We start from the raw sequence: 15,274 nt of genomic DNA, 5'->3' as shown, positions 1-15,274 counted from the left end.
ATAGAAAAATTAGTCTTAACATTTATATAAAACCCAGAAGACCCAGAATAGTTGATGCAATTCTGAGCAAAAAGAACAAAACTGGAGAATCACATCCTCTGCCTACAAATTCTATTACAAACCTGTAGTAACTAAAACATCATGAGAGTGTCATAAAAATAGAGACATAGACCAATGAAATGGAATAAAAGACCCAGAAATAAATCCATGTATTTAAAGTCAACTCATTTTTGACAAAAGACACCAAGAACACACATTGAGGAAAGGATAGTCTCTTCAATAAATGGTGCTGGGGAAACTGGATATTCACATGCAGTAGAAAGAAGCTAGACCCCATTTCTTACCATATAGAAAAATCAAATCAAATAAAATGTATTAAAAACTTAATTCTAAGACCTGACACTATGAAACTACTAGAAGAAAACATTGGATAAATGCTCCAGGACATTGGTCTAAGCAATGATTTTTTTTCTTTTTACTAATACCCCAAAAGCACAGGCAACTAAAGCAAAAATGGACAAATGGAACTGTATCAAGTGAAAAAGATTTCACACAGAAAAGGAAACAATTAACAAACTGAAGAGACAACCCACAAAATAGGAGAACGTATATGAAAACTACCCATCCAAAAAGGGATTAATAGCCAAAATACATACAAAGCTCAAACTAAACAGCAAAAAATCAAATAATATGATTAAGAAATGACAAAAAGATCCGAAAACTCAGTTCTCAAAAGATGACATACAAATGGCCAACAAGTGTATGAAAAAATGCTCAACATCATTATTAGAGAAATTCAAATCAAAACCACATTGAAATAACATCTCACCCCAGTTAAAATGGCTTTTTTCAAAAAGACAGGCAATAATGGATGCCGAAGAACATGTGGAGAAAGAGGAACTCTCAAACACTATTGGTGGGAATGTAAATTAGTACAACCACTATGGAAAATAATAAGAGGTTCCTTTAAAAAAAAAATCTTAAAATAGAACTACCATGCAATCCAGCAATCCCAATGCTGGGTAAACACACAAAAGGAAGGAAATCAACATATCAAACAGATATCTGTGTATCTATGTTTATTGCAGCACTATTCACAATGGCCGAGACGTGGAATCAACCTAAGTGTCCATCAACAACAAAAAAATTGGGTTTTTTTTAATGTGGTACATATGTACAACGGAATATAATTCCACCACAAAAATTAATATGTTGTCATTTGCAATAACGTGGATGGAACCAGAGGGCACTATGTTAAGTGAAATAAATCAGGCACAGAGAGACAAATATTATATGTTCTCACTCACATGTGGAAGGCAAAAATATTAAACTTATGGAGCTACAGGGTAGAATGATGGTTACCAGAGATTGCGAAGGGTAGAGAGGATTGGGGGATGAAAAGAGGTTGGTTAATGGGTAAAAGAAATACAATTAGATAAAAGAAATAAGATCTAGTATTTGGTAACACAATAGGGTAACTAGAGATAATAATTTATTCTTTATTTGAACATAACTAAAAGAGTGGACTCGGAATGTTCCTAACACAAAGCAATGATAAATAGGATCTATAACATATAAAAATTAAAAAATTAGAAAGAAATAATAAATGCCCAAGGTGACGTATATCCCAATTACCTTGATTTGGTCATTATACATTGTATGCGTTATATGTTACATGCATCAAAATATCAGGTATACCCATAAATATCTACAACCATTACGTATCCATAAAAATTATACATTTTTTTAAAAAGAAGAAAATTGAAAAATTTTTAAATATTACAGATGAGTTTTGAATTGTTTTAAAGATAGAGTTAAGTTTAAATAGCTTTAGAATTTGTGGTTAAAGAATAAAATATAGCCAGGCGTGGTGGCTCACACCTGCAATCCCAGTACTTTGGGAGGCTGAGGTGCATGGATCGCTTGAGGGCAGGAGTTCGAGGCCAGCCTGGCCAACATGGCAAAACCCCATCTCTACTAAAAATACAAAAATTAGCCAGGAGTGGTGGTGCTCACCTTGTAATCCCAGCTACTCGGGAGGCTGAGGCATTAGGATCACTTGAACCCAGGAGGCAGGGGTTGCAGTGAGCCAAGATCGTGCCACTGCACTCCAGCCTGGGCAACAGAGTAAGACTCGGTCTTAAAAATAAAAAAAAAAGAATAAAACATAAATATTACAAATTCTAACACTGCAAAAATAAGTCTGACTAATAAAAATTGGGAAGTGAGGGGAAAGGGCACTGGGAGGACTCCTAAACATGTAAATTGATTCATATTTAACAGTCTGAAGGCAATTTTTTTAAAAAAGTAAAATGCACATTGGAGCACTTGCTTGCATGATTGCAGCCTGAGTTCCTCCATCCTTCTTGTACAGAGATCTGGATGCAGGGAGGCCCTCTCTGCTTCATGACCAGGCAGATCTGCAGGCATTTGGAGCACCCAGTCACCTGGGTCAGTAGCCTGAGCTGCCATACTTCCTGTGCAGACACCTTGATGCAGCTGGACCCTCTCTACTCCATGCCCAGGCAGATTCTCAGGCAGTCAGAGTACCTACTCACCCAGATCAGTATCCTGAGCCACCCGGCCTTTCTGTACAGTGATTGTGGTGAAGTGGGACCCTCTAAAATCCATACGTAGACAGATGTCCACGCATCTGGGGTACCCACTCACTTGGATTAGTTATTTAGGATGCTCCCTAACCGCATGCGCCAAATGTGAGGCTGAAGTTTCCCAGCTCCATGTCTAGGCACACTTCTGGGCACTTGGTGACCACCAACTGGATTTTTCCTTGGCACTGGTCTTTGTGCCTGCCATTGAGGAACCTGTAGGCAGACCTGCTTAGTCCAGCTCCACCCATCTTGGCCACCACCACCCCCATCACTGGAGCTGAACAGGGAGCTCAGATCACTGTGCACTCTACAGATCAACCCATTGCCTGAGGCAATAGATGGCTTCACCTAGAAAACAAGCATCAAGTGTATACCCTACTGCATTGGCCACAGCCAGCTCTTACCCATAAGCACCATCTGCTGGTTTATAGGTGGAACCACACAGCACAATATAGGCTATAGGAGCAAAGCCAAAAGACTACCCAGTATTCAGTATTCTCTACAGTTACACTCCCTATGGAGGAGGGGAAAGGGAAAGGAAAAAAATCAGCAATATTAAAGGGAATGAAAGGACAAAAAATTTCTACAGACATGAAAATAATTACAAAAATTAGAAGTGCCAGCATCTCCAGGTGAGATGACACCAGCATAAGAATTCTGAAACCATAAGAAATCCAAATGTAGTGACACCATCAAAGTATCACTCTAGCTCTCCAGCAATGCTCCTATCCAAAATAAAAACTTGGAAATGATAAAGAATTCAAAGCATGGGTTGCAAGGAAGCTCAACAAGATCCAAAACAAGATTAAAAATGAACACAAACAAGCTTCTAAAGCAATCCAGAAAATGAAAGAAGAGAAAAATATTTTCAAAAGAAATCAATCAGAGCTTCTGGAATTGGAAAACTCACTTAAGAAACATTAAAAATCCAGTTGAGAGCTTTATCAATGGATTGGACCAAGCAGAAGAATTTCAGAGCTTAAAGACTGATCTTTCAAACTACCCCAGTAAGACCAAAAGAATTTTTAAATGTGAACAGTCTTTGAGAAATATTATGTAAAGTGAACAAACTTACAAATTATTGGCCTTCTGGAGAGAGAAGGAGGGAATGTTTTTTTAAAAAGCTGGAAAACATATTTGAGGAAATAATTCAAGAAAATTTCCTTAATCTTGCTAGAGAGGTAGACATCCAGATATAAGAAACCCAGAGAATACCTGCGGAATACTATACAAAATGAACATCACCAAGACATATAGTCAATAGACTGTGTAAAGTAACACTAAAGAACAAATCTTAAAAGCAGCTAGAGAAAAAGATCAGATCATGAACAAAGGGAACCCCATTAGGCTAAGAGCAAATTCTTAGCAGAAACATTACAAGAAAGGAAAACAGAAGAAAACAGCTCAGCCACAATGTGGTAAAGCAACAAGCAGGAGTTCCCAATTCAGGCCTATGCTCCTGGCACAGTGTTTCTAGACCTGTCCTGGGCCAGAGAGGAGCCCACTGCCCTGAAGGGTGAGTCTCAGGCCAGGCAGCATTCAAGATGAGCTGACTGAAGAGCCCCTGGATATTAAGTGAACATTCATGATGGACTGGAAGAATCCCCTGTGGGCCATTGCAGGTGGGTGGCCATAGTAAAGGGCTACGCTGCCTGAGGAAAGGGGAGGGAAGAACAAGAAGGACTTTGCCCTGTGATTTGAGTGCCAGCTTGCTGCAGGAGAACAAAACATCAGGTAAGTTCTAAGGTTTTTAATTTCAATTCCTGACTCCCAGACAGCATCTCTGGACGTACCTGGGACCTGGAAGAACACGCTGCCTGAAGGCAAGGACGTTTACTATTCACAGAGCCCTACAGCATTGAGAGAACATTGGGGGTAGCCAGGTAGTGGTTACAGAAGGCCTTGGATGAGACCCAGTGCTGTGCTGGATTCAGGTATGACCCAGTGCAGTCCCAGTGGTGGTAGCCATAGGGGTGTTTGTGCCACTACACCCCCAGTTTCAGGCAGCTCAAATAGAGACAATCAGTTTGCTTGGCAGAAAGTAAGGGAAAATAACAAGAGTTTCCTCCTGGTAATCCAGAGACTTCTTCTGGACATTATCCAAGACCATGAAGGTGGTATCTCTATGATTCTGCAAAAAACACAGCATTATTGGGCATGGGGCTCAAGTCCCTTTAAATACCTAAAAAGGCTTCTCAAGAAGAATGGGTACAAACAAGCCCAGACTGCAAAGACTATCATAAATACATAAATTTATAATGCTCAGACATTGATGAATATCTACAAGCATCAAGACCATCTAGAAAAAAACAACCTCGCCAAATAAACTAAATAAGGCATCAAGGACCAATCCTGGAGAAACAGAGATATGTGACCTTTCAGACAGAGAATTCGAAATAGCTTGTTGAAGAAATTCAAGATGACGCAGAAAAAAATTAGAATTCTATCAGAAAAAATTAAAGAGATTGAAATAATAAGAATCGAGCAAAAATTCTAGTTGAAAAAATACAATTAAGAATTGTATTTTATACATAATAAAGAATGCACCAAAGTCTCTTAATAGCAGAATTGATCAAGCAAAAGAAAGAATTAATGAGCTTGAAGGCAGGCTATTTGAAAATACATAGTCAGAGGAGATTTAAAAAAAAAAAGAATAAAGCACACTTACAAGATCTAGAAACTAGCCTCAAAAGAGCAAATATAAGAGTTATTGGCCTTAAAGAGGAGTTAGAGAAGAAGTTTGAGGTAGGAAGTTTATTCAAAGGGATATAACAGAGAACTTCCCAAACCTAGAGAACGATATCTATACCCAAGTACAAGAAGCTTATTGTCTAATGAACAAAGGGAGAAGACCCAAATAAACAAAATCATAGATTTAAAAGGAGATATTAGAACTGAGGTTGCAGAAATTCAAAGGATCATTAGTGGCCACTATGAGCGACCGTATGCCAATAAATTGAAAAATCTACAGGAAATGGGTAAATTCCTAGACACATACAACCTACCAAGATTGAACCATGAAGAAATCCAAAACATGAACAAATAAATGACAGGTAATAAGATCAAAGCTATAATAGAAAATCTCCCAGCAATGAAAAGCCCAAAACCTGATGATTTCACTGCTGAATTATACCAAATATTTAAGAAAGAACTATTACCAATCCTACTCAAACTACTCCAAAAACTAGAGGAGAATAGAACACTTCCAAACTCATTCTACAAGGCCACAGTTAATCTAATACCAAAACCAAAGACAAGATTTTTTAAAAACTACAAACAAATATCTCTGATGAATATTATTGCAAACATCCTCAACAAACTACTAACAAACCAAATTCAGCAACACATTAAAATAATAATTCATCATGGCCAAGTGAGATTTATTCCTGGGATGCCAAGATAGTTCAACATATGCAAATCAATCAATATGATACATCGTATCAATAGAATGAAAGATAAAAACCACATGATCATTTCAATTGCTGCAGAAAAAGCATTTGATAAAGTTCAAAAATGCTTCACCATAAAAACCCTCAAAACACTGTGTATAGAAGGAACATATCTCAACACAATAAAAGCAACTTATGCCAGACTCACAGATAGTATCATACTGAATGAGGAAAAACTGAAAGTCTTTCCTCTAAGACCTGGAACACAGTACGGATGCCCACTTTTACCCAAGTTCATTCATCATAGTACTGGAAGTCCTAGCTAGAGCAATCAGACAAGAAATATATAAAGGACATCCAAATTAGAAAGGAAGAAGTCAAATTATCCTTGTTTGCAGATTATATGATCTTATATTTGGAAAAACCTAAAGACTCCCCCAAAAAACTATTAGAACTGATGAAGGAATTCAGTAAAGTTTCAGAATACAAGATCAATATACAAAAATCAGCAGCATTTCTATATGCCAACAGTAAACAATCTGAAAACCAAAAAAGTAATCCCATTTACAGTAGCCACACATAAAATTAAAAACCTAGGATTAACTTAACCAAAGAAGTGAAAAATCACTACAATGAAAACTATAAAAAAAACACTGACAAAATAAATTGAAAAGGACACACACCAAAGAAAGAAAGAAAGAGAAAGAAAGAAAGAAAGAAAGAAAGAAAGAAAGAAAGAAAGAAAGAAAGAAAGAAAGAAAGAAAGAAATTCCATGTTCACAGGTTGGAAGAATCAGTATTGTTAAATTGTCTATACTACCCCAAACAATCTAGAGATTAAATGCAATCACTATCAAAATACCAACACAACTCACTGAGATGACATTCTTTACAAAACAGAAAAAAACACTCTAAAATTTATATGGAACCACAAAAGACCTAGAATAGCCACAGCTATCCTGAGCTAAAAGAACAAAATTAGAGAAATAACATTACCTAACTTCGAATTATACTACAGAGCTCTCAAAACCAAAACAGCGTGGTACTGGCATAAAAACAGTGACATAGACCAATGGAAGAGAATAGACAACCCAGAAACAAATCCGCACACCTACAGTGAACTCATTTTTGACAAGGTACAAAGAACATACACTAGAGAAAAGATAGTCTCAATAAATGGTGCTGGAAAAACTGGATATACATATGTAGAAGAATAAAACTAGACCCCTATTTCTCACCAGATACAAAAATCAAAATGGATTAAATACTCAAATCTAAGACCTCAAACTATTAACTACCAGAAGAAAATACTGGAGAAATTCTCCAAAACATGGGTCTGAGCAAAAATCTCTTGAGTAATACCCCACAAGCACAAGCAATAAGAACAGGCAAACAATCACATCAAATGAAAATTCTTGACCACAGCAAAGGATGCCATCAACAAAGTGAAGAGACAACCCACAGAATAGGAGAAAATATTTGCAAACTATCCATCTGACAAGGGATTAATAACCAGAATATATAAGGAGCTCAAAAACTCTGTAAAAAAAGGTCTAATAATCCACTTTAAAAACCCATATTCTGTGGGTTTTCTTCCAGAATTTTTACGCTTTCAGGTCTTAGATTTGACCCTCTAATCCATCTTGAGTTAGCTTTTGTGTACAGAGAGAGAAATGGATTGTTTCATTCTTCTACATATGGCCATCCAGTTTTCCCAGAACCACTTACTGAATAGGCAATCCTTTCCCCAGTTTATGTTTTTGTATGTTTTTTCAAAGATCAGTTGGCTGTAAGTTTTGGCTTTATTTCTGAGTTCTCTATCCTGTTCCATTGGTATATGTATCTACTATTATACCAGTACCATGCTAGTTTGTTTACTATAGCTTTGTAGTATAATTTGAAGTGATGTGATGTCTCCAAATTTGTTTTTTTGATTAGGATTGCTACGGTTATTCAGGCTCTTTTTTGGTTCCATATGAATTTTATAATTGTTTTTTCTAACTCTGTGAACAATGACATTAATATTTTGATTGGAATTATATAGAATCCATAGACTGCTTTGGGCAGAAAGGTAATTTTCATGATTTTGATTCTTTTAACCCATGAATGTGGAATATTTTTTCATTTGTTTGGGGCATCTCTGATGTCTTTCATCAGTGTTTCATAGTTCTCCTCATAGAGATCTTTCACATTCTTGGTTAAGGATAATCCTAAGTATATTACATTTTTGTAGGTATTGTAAAAGGTTTGAGTTCTTGATTTGATTCTCAGCTTGGCCATTGTTGGTTTTTAGCAGTGCTACTGATTTGCATGCATTGATTTTATAATCTGAGAGTTTACTGAATTCATTTATCAAATCTAGGACTCTTTTGGAGGAGTCTTTACAGTTTTCTAAATATAAGATCATATCACTGGCAAACAGATAATTTGACTTTTTTTCCAATTTGAATGCCCTTTCTTTCTTTATCTTGCCTAAATGCTCTGGCTAGAACTTCCATTTTTACAATAAAATTCATCAAATATTTTAAAAAGAGAGACTGACTTAATTCTCCCTTGAAAATAAGTGAAGAGATTTCCCTCTCTTCCTTAGAGCATTTACCTCAGAAAACTATTAATTGTAAGCACTTTCTCTTCTCTTTGGAATGTATTTAAATCCTTTTGAAGATTAAAATTGGCATTTAATCGGTTTTATGAGCCATGAAGTTATTTCTCAAGGACTGGGAGCCATCTCTGTGAAATGTAAATATCAAAAAGAATAGGCCCCTATTTCCCAGTTTCTGTGGAAGAGTAGGAATTAACTTCAGTGGATACCTTGCTCAAAGTGGCAAAACTACCTCTTGGCATAAAATTAAGAGAAGCTTATTTTTCCTTTAGATAAAGCCAATTATCTAACACAGATGGTCACGCTAATTACTAGGTGAATTTAGAATGAACTCTATGTGACAAATGGTACAATCAAGTCCTCTTAGAGACTAGTTACTGTTTATCATGAGAACATGTATGGAATGTATAGAATGGATTATAGTTTGGTTATATGTAAGGGTGACATTTCTTTCTGTCTTTGAAATCTCTTAACAGATTGCCTGTGATATGAATCACATGCTGGTTTAAAGCTTATTCAATAATAAAATTGTTTTTCTATAGTACTTTAGTGGACAGGTTTTCTGATATGGGAGATTTTATTTTTAATTATATTTCCCCAACATCTTTTTTTTAATCTGCTAGTAACAACCCAGTGTTCAGCTTCAGACTTGATCTCTAGAGTAGAAATTTTGATAGGAGAATCTAATTGTTGACCTGGATGAAATCAGTATCTCTCCACCCTTATCATATGTCCCTATGCAAGGGAGTAGGGTAGGGAGGGATGCAGGGTCAAGTAATGTAAATATAACTAGGAAACAGGGAGGGAAGGTTCTCAAAGAAGGAGGGCTGCTCATGTACAACCACTCTCCCACACACACACTTCAAAGTACAAAAGGCAACTTTTAGCAGATAGGCAGACAACTGGGATTTTTCACATTTGTACATTATTCTATTTAAATTTGATTACATTGACTAAACATGTGCACATCAATTCACATTTCAATAACACTGAATTATTGAAATTATTTGAACCATTTCCATGAATCTCTCATGTCCCAGGATACTTGGGGTGATATCCTAAAAAAAACATTTCATTATTCTCATAAATACAGATGTTTAATTAAAAGATTTTGATGTTACAAATGCTACTGTATTTTTCTAACCTCTTTATTTTTTGTCCTCAAAAATATTAAGCCAAATGGATACATTTCCTTAGTGCTTTTAAGTAATTAGCAAAACAAAATACTCTCTGAAGAATGGAAATGTAGTTTTCCTACTTCTTTCCCTCAGTCATGAAAGACAAGCAGATGGTCTCTTATCAGTGTAAACAGCTATCAGAATGGCAATGGTGGCCAAATGAAAGAATAAACTTAGAAATGAAAGGGCAGAAATAGATGAGTTTAAAAAAAGAAGAAACATCTGCTTTTGAATTAACAAAAAGAACACAGCAGTTAAGGTCTAACAATGGATATTTTGTGTTTGGCAAATAGCGTAAGTATATAAACTACTTAAGAGCCGTTCATAGACGTATTTTATTCCCAGGTATTTCATACTGACCCAATTGTCTCAGAAACAAAACACTTTATTGGCTGAGGCAAGTCAGTGAGGAACCATTCAGCCATGTCTTTATCATGGATTCTGTGGTTGAGGTCTCTAGAGATAACTGTCAAGTTTGGCAAAAAAGTAAGTGAAACTACAAAAGGAATAAGACTTGTAAAACATTATCTCAAATTCAAGAGTAGAAATAAAACATGAAAAAGTATAGGAGAAGAAAAAAACATTTAGATAGTTATATTTTGGCAGTCTTTACACAGGTATTAGTTGATAGATGATAACCTATTCTGGATTTAATAATTTCCTTTTGAAACTAATTGTGCTTTCACTTCAACTGCATATTTCTGGGAAGGTAAAATTAAGAGAAATAAAATCTCATTATTATATCACTGCATAGAAGTTTTTCTACAAAACAGTGCCTTTTTTTAAAGGAGTAAAACGTTTAATTGTATTAACATTGAGAAATTCTCCCCCCTACATAAATATCAGGAGTTAAATTTAAAATAAGTTACTTAAAATTAAATTTCAATTATAAAAATTGGAGGGCACATAGCTTTATCAAGCCCAACAACAGGGTCATGCGACTTAACTCTCAATATTGTTGGCCCTAGCAGAGTTGTTACTGTGTAGGAGTTAACTACCTACTGTATTAGTCCATTTTCATGCTGCTGATACAGACATATCCAAGATGAGGCAATTTACAAAAGAAAGTGGTGTAATGGACTTACAGTTCCACATGCCTGGGGAAGCCTCACAATTATGGTGAAAGGCAAGGAGGAGCAAGTCACATCTTACATGGATGGCAGCAGGCAAAGAGAGAGAGATTGTGTAGGGAAACTCCCATTTTTAAAAGCATCAGATCTCGTGAAATTTATTCACTATCATGAGACCAGAATGGGAAAAGCCCGCCCCCATGATTCAATTATCTCCCACCACATATGGGGATTATGGAAGCTACAAGATGCAAAACTAAACCATATCACCTATCTTAGAGCTCACTGTCTGGGTTTGGAGCCCATCTCTGATGCTGCCTGTCACTTAATCTCCAAGTACCTCACTATCCTCATTTGGGAAGCAGAGGTGATGATAATGAAGGATCTATCTCACATCTTTGTTGTAAAAATTTAACAAATAACATATATAAAATATTTGTAACAGTGTTTGACCCATAGAAAGTGATATAAAAGTATATTTTCTAGTCACTATAGGTTTTGAAATCTGCAAGTAATGTTAGCAGATAGAGCACACAGTACCTGTTTTTATTAACCACTGATACCAGGCACATGTCACTTTGCTTTATTTGCTTTATCTGCAAACATCCATGCCAATTGTTCTCCCACAGAGCAGTATCACATCTGCCAGCAGCCCCTCTACCTTACCAGGCTGCTTCATTTGTTAGGCCTGGGGTCTGTGTTGCTTCTGATAGCATTTGGCAGCTTCTTTAAATATTGTGCAGCTACACATGAATGAATACATAAATTTGTTACAATGGCATAACAATGTGAGTAAACCCAGTAAAATTAAGTAATTACATACAGCAAATAAAGTCACTGCTGCTAAAATGAGCTACATATGCCAAAAAGAAAAGGAGGAAAATTGCAGCAGAAATTCTTATAGAAATTACATTATTCAGCATTAAAATTCCTTTTTAAAATGTACACTATGTATAAAATATTAATATTTTTCTAATGCTTTATCTATTAGGCACTGATCACTTAGATTCAAACGGGTGTTAAAAATTATTTTTGTTATTGTTTTGGTCAATTTTTTGTCTATTCTCAGTAAGTGCAAATGTCCTTAAAACTTTCTAATAAGAAATCATCAGGACATAATGAAGATAATTTAATGACACAATGGATGACAACAACATTGTTCCTTTCAGAAACAAGCCAAAAAAGTTAGTTGGTAGAAACACACCCAATAAACGTTAGGGATGAGTCTGTTCACTGCTGCATCTTCATTGCCTAGGATAGTGCCTAGCATAGAGCAGGCATTTAATAGTTGTCTGAATCTTTAATGAATGAAATAATTATTTACCTCTAAATTTATTATCAAATAAAAGGTTCTGGATTTTGTGTAAAGGGTAGATAGACAATCTGAAAAGTGGCTCTCAACTAACAGAGGAACCACCCACATATGGGTATTTGGAAATATGATGAGAGGTTGGCTTGTTAATAACTGTGGGTGCTATGGACAGTCTGTAGGTGGAGTCCATTGTAGAAAGGCTAAACTTTCTACACTGTGGAGGAAGGTGAGGATATCTATTACAGGACAGTCCAGCATGATAAAGAATTTTTTCAGAATATATAAACAGCAGTCCACTGAGAATTACTGGAAGGAGAAGTAAGGTGGGGGTGGGATTAAAAAACAAAAAGTAGTAAATCAGAGCAAGAATATCAGAAAGGTAGGGGGCAAGACATAAATATCTTATAGTTATTAGGAGGTCTCCACTATTAGAGAGAAGGAAACTAGAAAACTCAGCTGGCTCAGACACAGCAGACTAACTAAAATTTAAAAATGCCCAAATTATTTAAAAAGGAATGAAATCATGTCCTTTACAGCAATGTGGATAGAGCTGGAGGCCATAATCCTAAATGAATTAACACAGGAACAGAAAACCAAATACCATGTGTTCTCACTTATAAGTGGGAGCTGAACATTGAGCACATATAGACATAAACATGGGAACAACAGACACTGTGGACCACTAGAGGTGGGAGAGAGAGAGGCAGTCCTGGGTTGAAAAACTACCTATTGAGTGCTTACTACCTGGGTACAATATACCCATGTAACAAACCTGCACATCTGCCCCCAGTATCTAAAATAAAAGTTGAATTTTTTTAAAAGAATAAAAACAATGAAAATTCATAAAGACACCTAAGTCAGAGATTTTGTGCAAGTCACAAAAGTGACAGCAAACGTCAACTTTTTATAGTAAAACATATAAAATAATTATAAAGTAGGATGCACATATACCTTTAAGAAATTCAAAGCAATTCCATGTGTGTGGCATACATCTGGTGCATGTTCCTGGAGCTCCCTTTCCACACTCCCATACACCCTTCACCAACCTCCCCTCACCATTTGTGGGTAGTATTTAGTGGAAACTACCTCAGGCCCTGAGTAGTGAGCAGTTCATCAGAAATGAGGAGTGCTAAGGAAGACACACTGTGGCAGGAGTGCCAGAATGGGAAAAAAGGCAAAAGACATCTAAAGGAAGGTGAAGATGTGCAGGCAGTCCACCAAAGGCAAGCTTCAAGCACAATGCACACAAAGTACAGAAGGTGACAACGTTAAAACCCTATTTTACTTATTAAATATTTATTGAGTATTTCTTTGCATCAAGCATCGTGCTAAGCCCTAGGAATGGAGATGAACAAGAGGTAAGGCCTAGCCCTCATGAAGTTTATAGTCTGTCAGGAGGAGTAGACATTAAACAAACCATAATTGAAACTCACAAGGTTCCTACAGAAAGAATACCAAGGGGATCTATTTTAGATTGAAGTGTGAGGAAGGACTTCTCTAAAGTTATATCTTCCAGAATTCTAAAAGATGAGTAGGAATTAGGTAGTCTCTGCAGAAATGCATTCATTGGGGAGGGAGCTCAGTCTGTACCAGGGCCCAAGGGCCCAAGGCAGGACAGGGTCTGGCACATTCCTGGAACTGTAATGAGGGCAGTGTGGCTATCTTGGTGAGCTGGGGGGACAGACATGAGATAAGGTTACTCTGGCTACAATATGTAGAAGAATTGCAAGAAAATGGGCATAGAGACTGTTATAAAAGCTACTGCAATAGTCCAGGTAAGAAATGATGGTGGCTTGGTCAGAAGTGACAGCAACAGAAATAAGAAATATGGATAGATACTAAGTATAAAGTGAAAGGAACTGGTAATACATTGGACGTAGGGAGTGAGGAAGAAGTGTCAAGGATGACTCACTGGCATGAGCAACTGCAAGGCTGCCAGAGGCTGACATGCTCCTAAGTGGGTAGAGTGGGGGAGGAAGAGTTTCAGGAGAGGATAATTAAGGATTCTTTTGGATGTGTTCTTCATAGTGCCTGAGAGCCATCCTAAGAGATGTTTGATATTCAAATCTCTAACTCAGTAGTGAACTCTGAATCAGAATGTGAATTTGGGAGTTCTGGCACATACAGAGAATATATAAAGATATTGCATTGAATATGATTATCTAGGAAAAGTTTGTTTTCCTAGATAAAAGTTTGTTTTGTTCATGGAGAACACACTGTTAAATTTTCTAAAGTCAAGTAAATATGATCCCATGAGAGAATAATTTCTAGTATTTTCTTCATTTTGTTTTATTCAGTAATTAGTTTCCTGGTATGTATTCTAATAGATTAAAGTTAAAAGTTTTTTGAAAAAGCCTTTGTATTATGGCTCTATGCACTTTGCATGTAGATGAAAGATTCTGAGTATGTGGCTGTATTTGTTTTTTGTTCGTGTGCTTTCCATATTATTCATGAGTTCAGACAAATGGTAACATACTTAACAGTATGTTCATATGAGAAATATTTCCAACTTAGTTACACATTTATGTTTCATGATTTAAATCCTGCTGTCCCCATCATCACCTACACATGAAACCTGAACCCTAGGCTATGCAATCTTCCAGCTCCACTCTTGCCACACCCACCTAACAAGACATAGTTCAGCAGCAAGCGCTTTTACTATTTTCCATCTCTATGCCTTGGCCTACATTTTTTCTTTGCCTAGGTGATGCAGCCCTCTCCTTTTCCCCAAAAGTCAAATGTCCACATTCAGAACACTCTTCTGCTCTTCCTAGAAGTCTCCATGATCCCTTCTTAGGTCACTCCTTCCTCTTTGCTTACTTGTTGGTCTTCCAGTGAACTCCTTAGAAAATTAGGGACTGTGTCAAATTCATCTGAGTCTGTAACTGCTGGCATAAGGCCTACCACAGTGTATTAGTCAGTTTTTGCATGGCTATAAAGAAATACCCCAAACTGGGTAATTTATAAATGAAAGAGGTTGAACTGACTCAACAGTTCCACATGGCTGGGGAAGCCTCAGGAAACTTACAATCATGGTGTAAAGCAAAGGGGAAGCAAGTGCCTTCTTCACATGGCAGCAGGAGGGAGAAGAGTGAGGAGCAAAGCAGGAAAAGC

This window comes from Pan troglodytes, chromosome 5 (assembly GCF_028858775.2).
Source record: "Pan troglodytes isolate AG18354 chromosome 5, NHGRI_mPanTro3-v2.0_pri, whole genome shotgun sequence".
NCBI lineage: Eukaryota > Metazoa > Chordata > Mammalia > Primates > Hominidae > Pan > Pan troglodytes.
The sequence above is the reverse complement of the archived record's forward strand: the minus strand, read 5'-3'. Positions refer to the sequence as shown.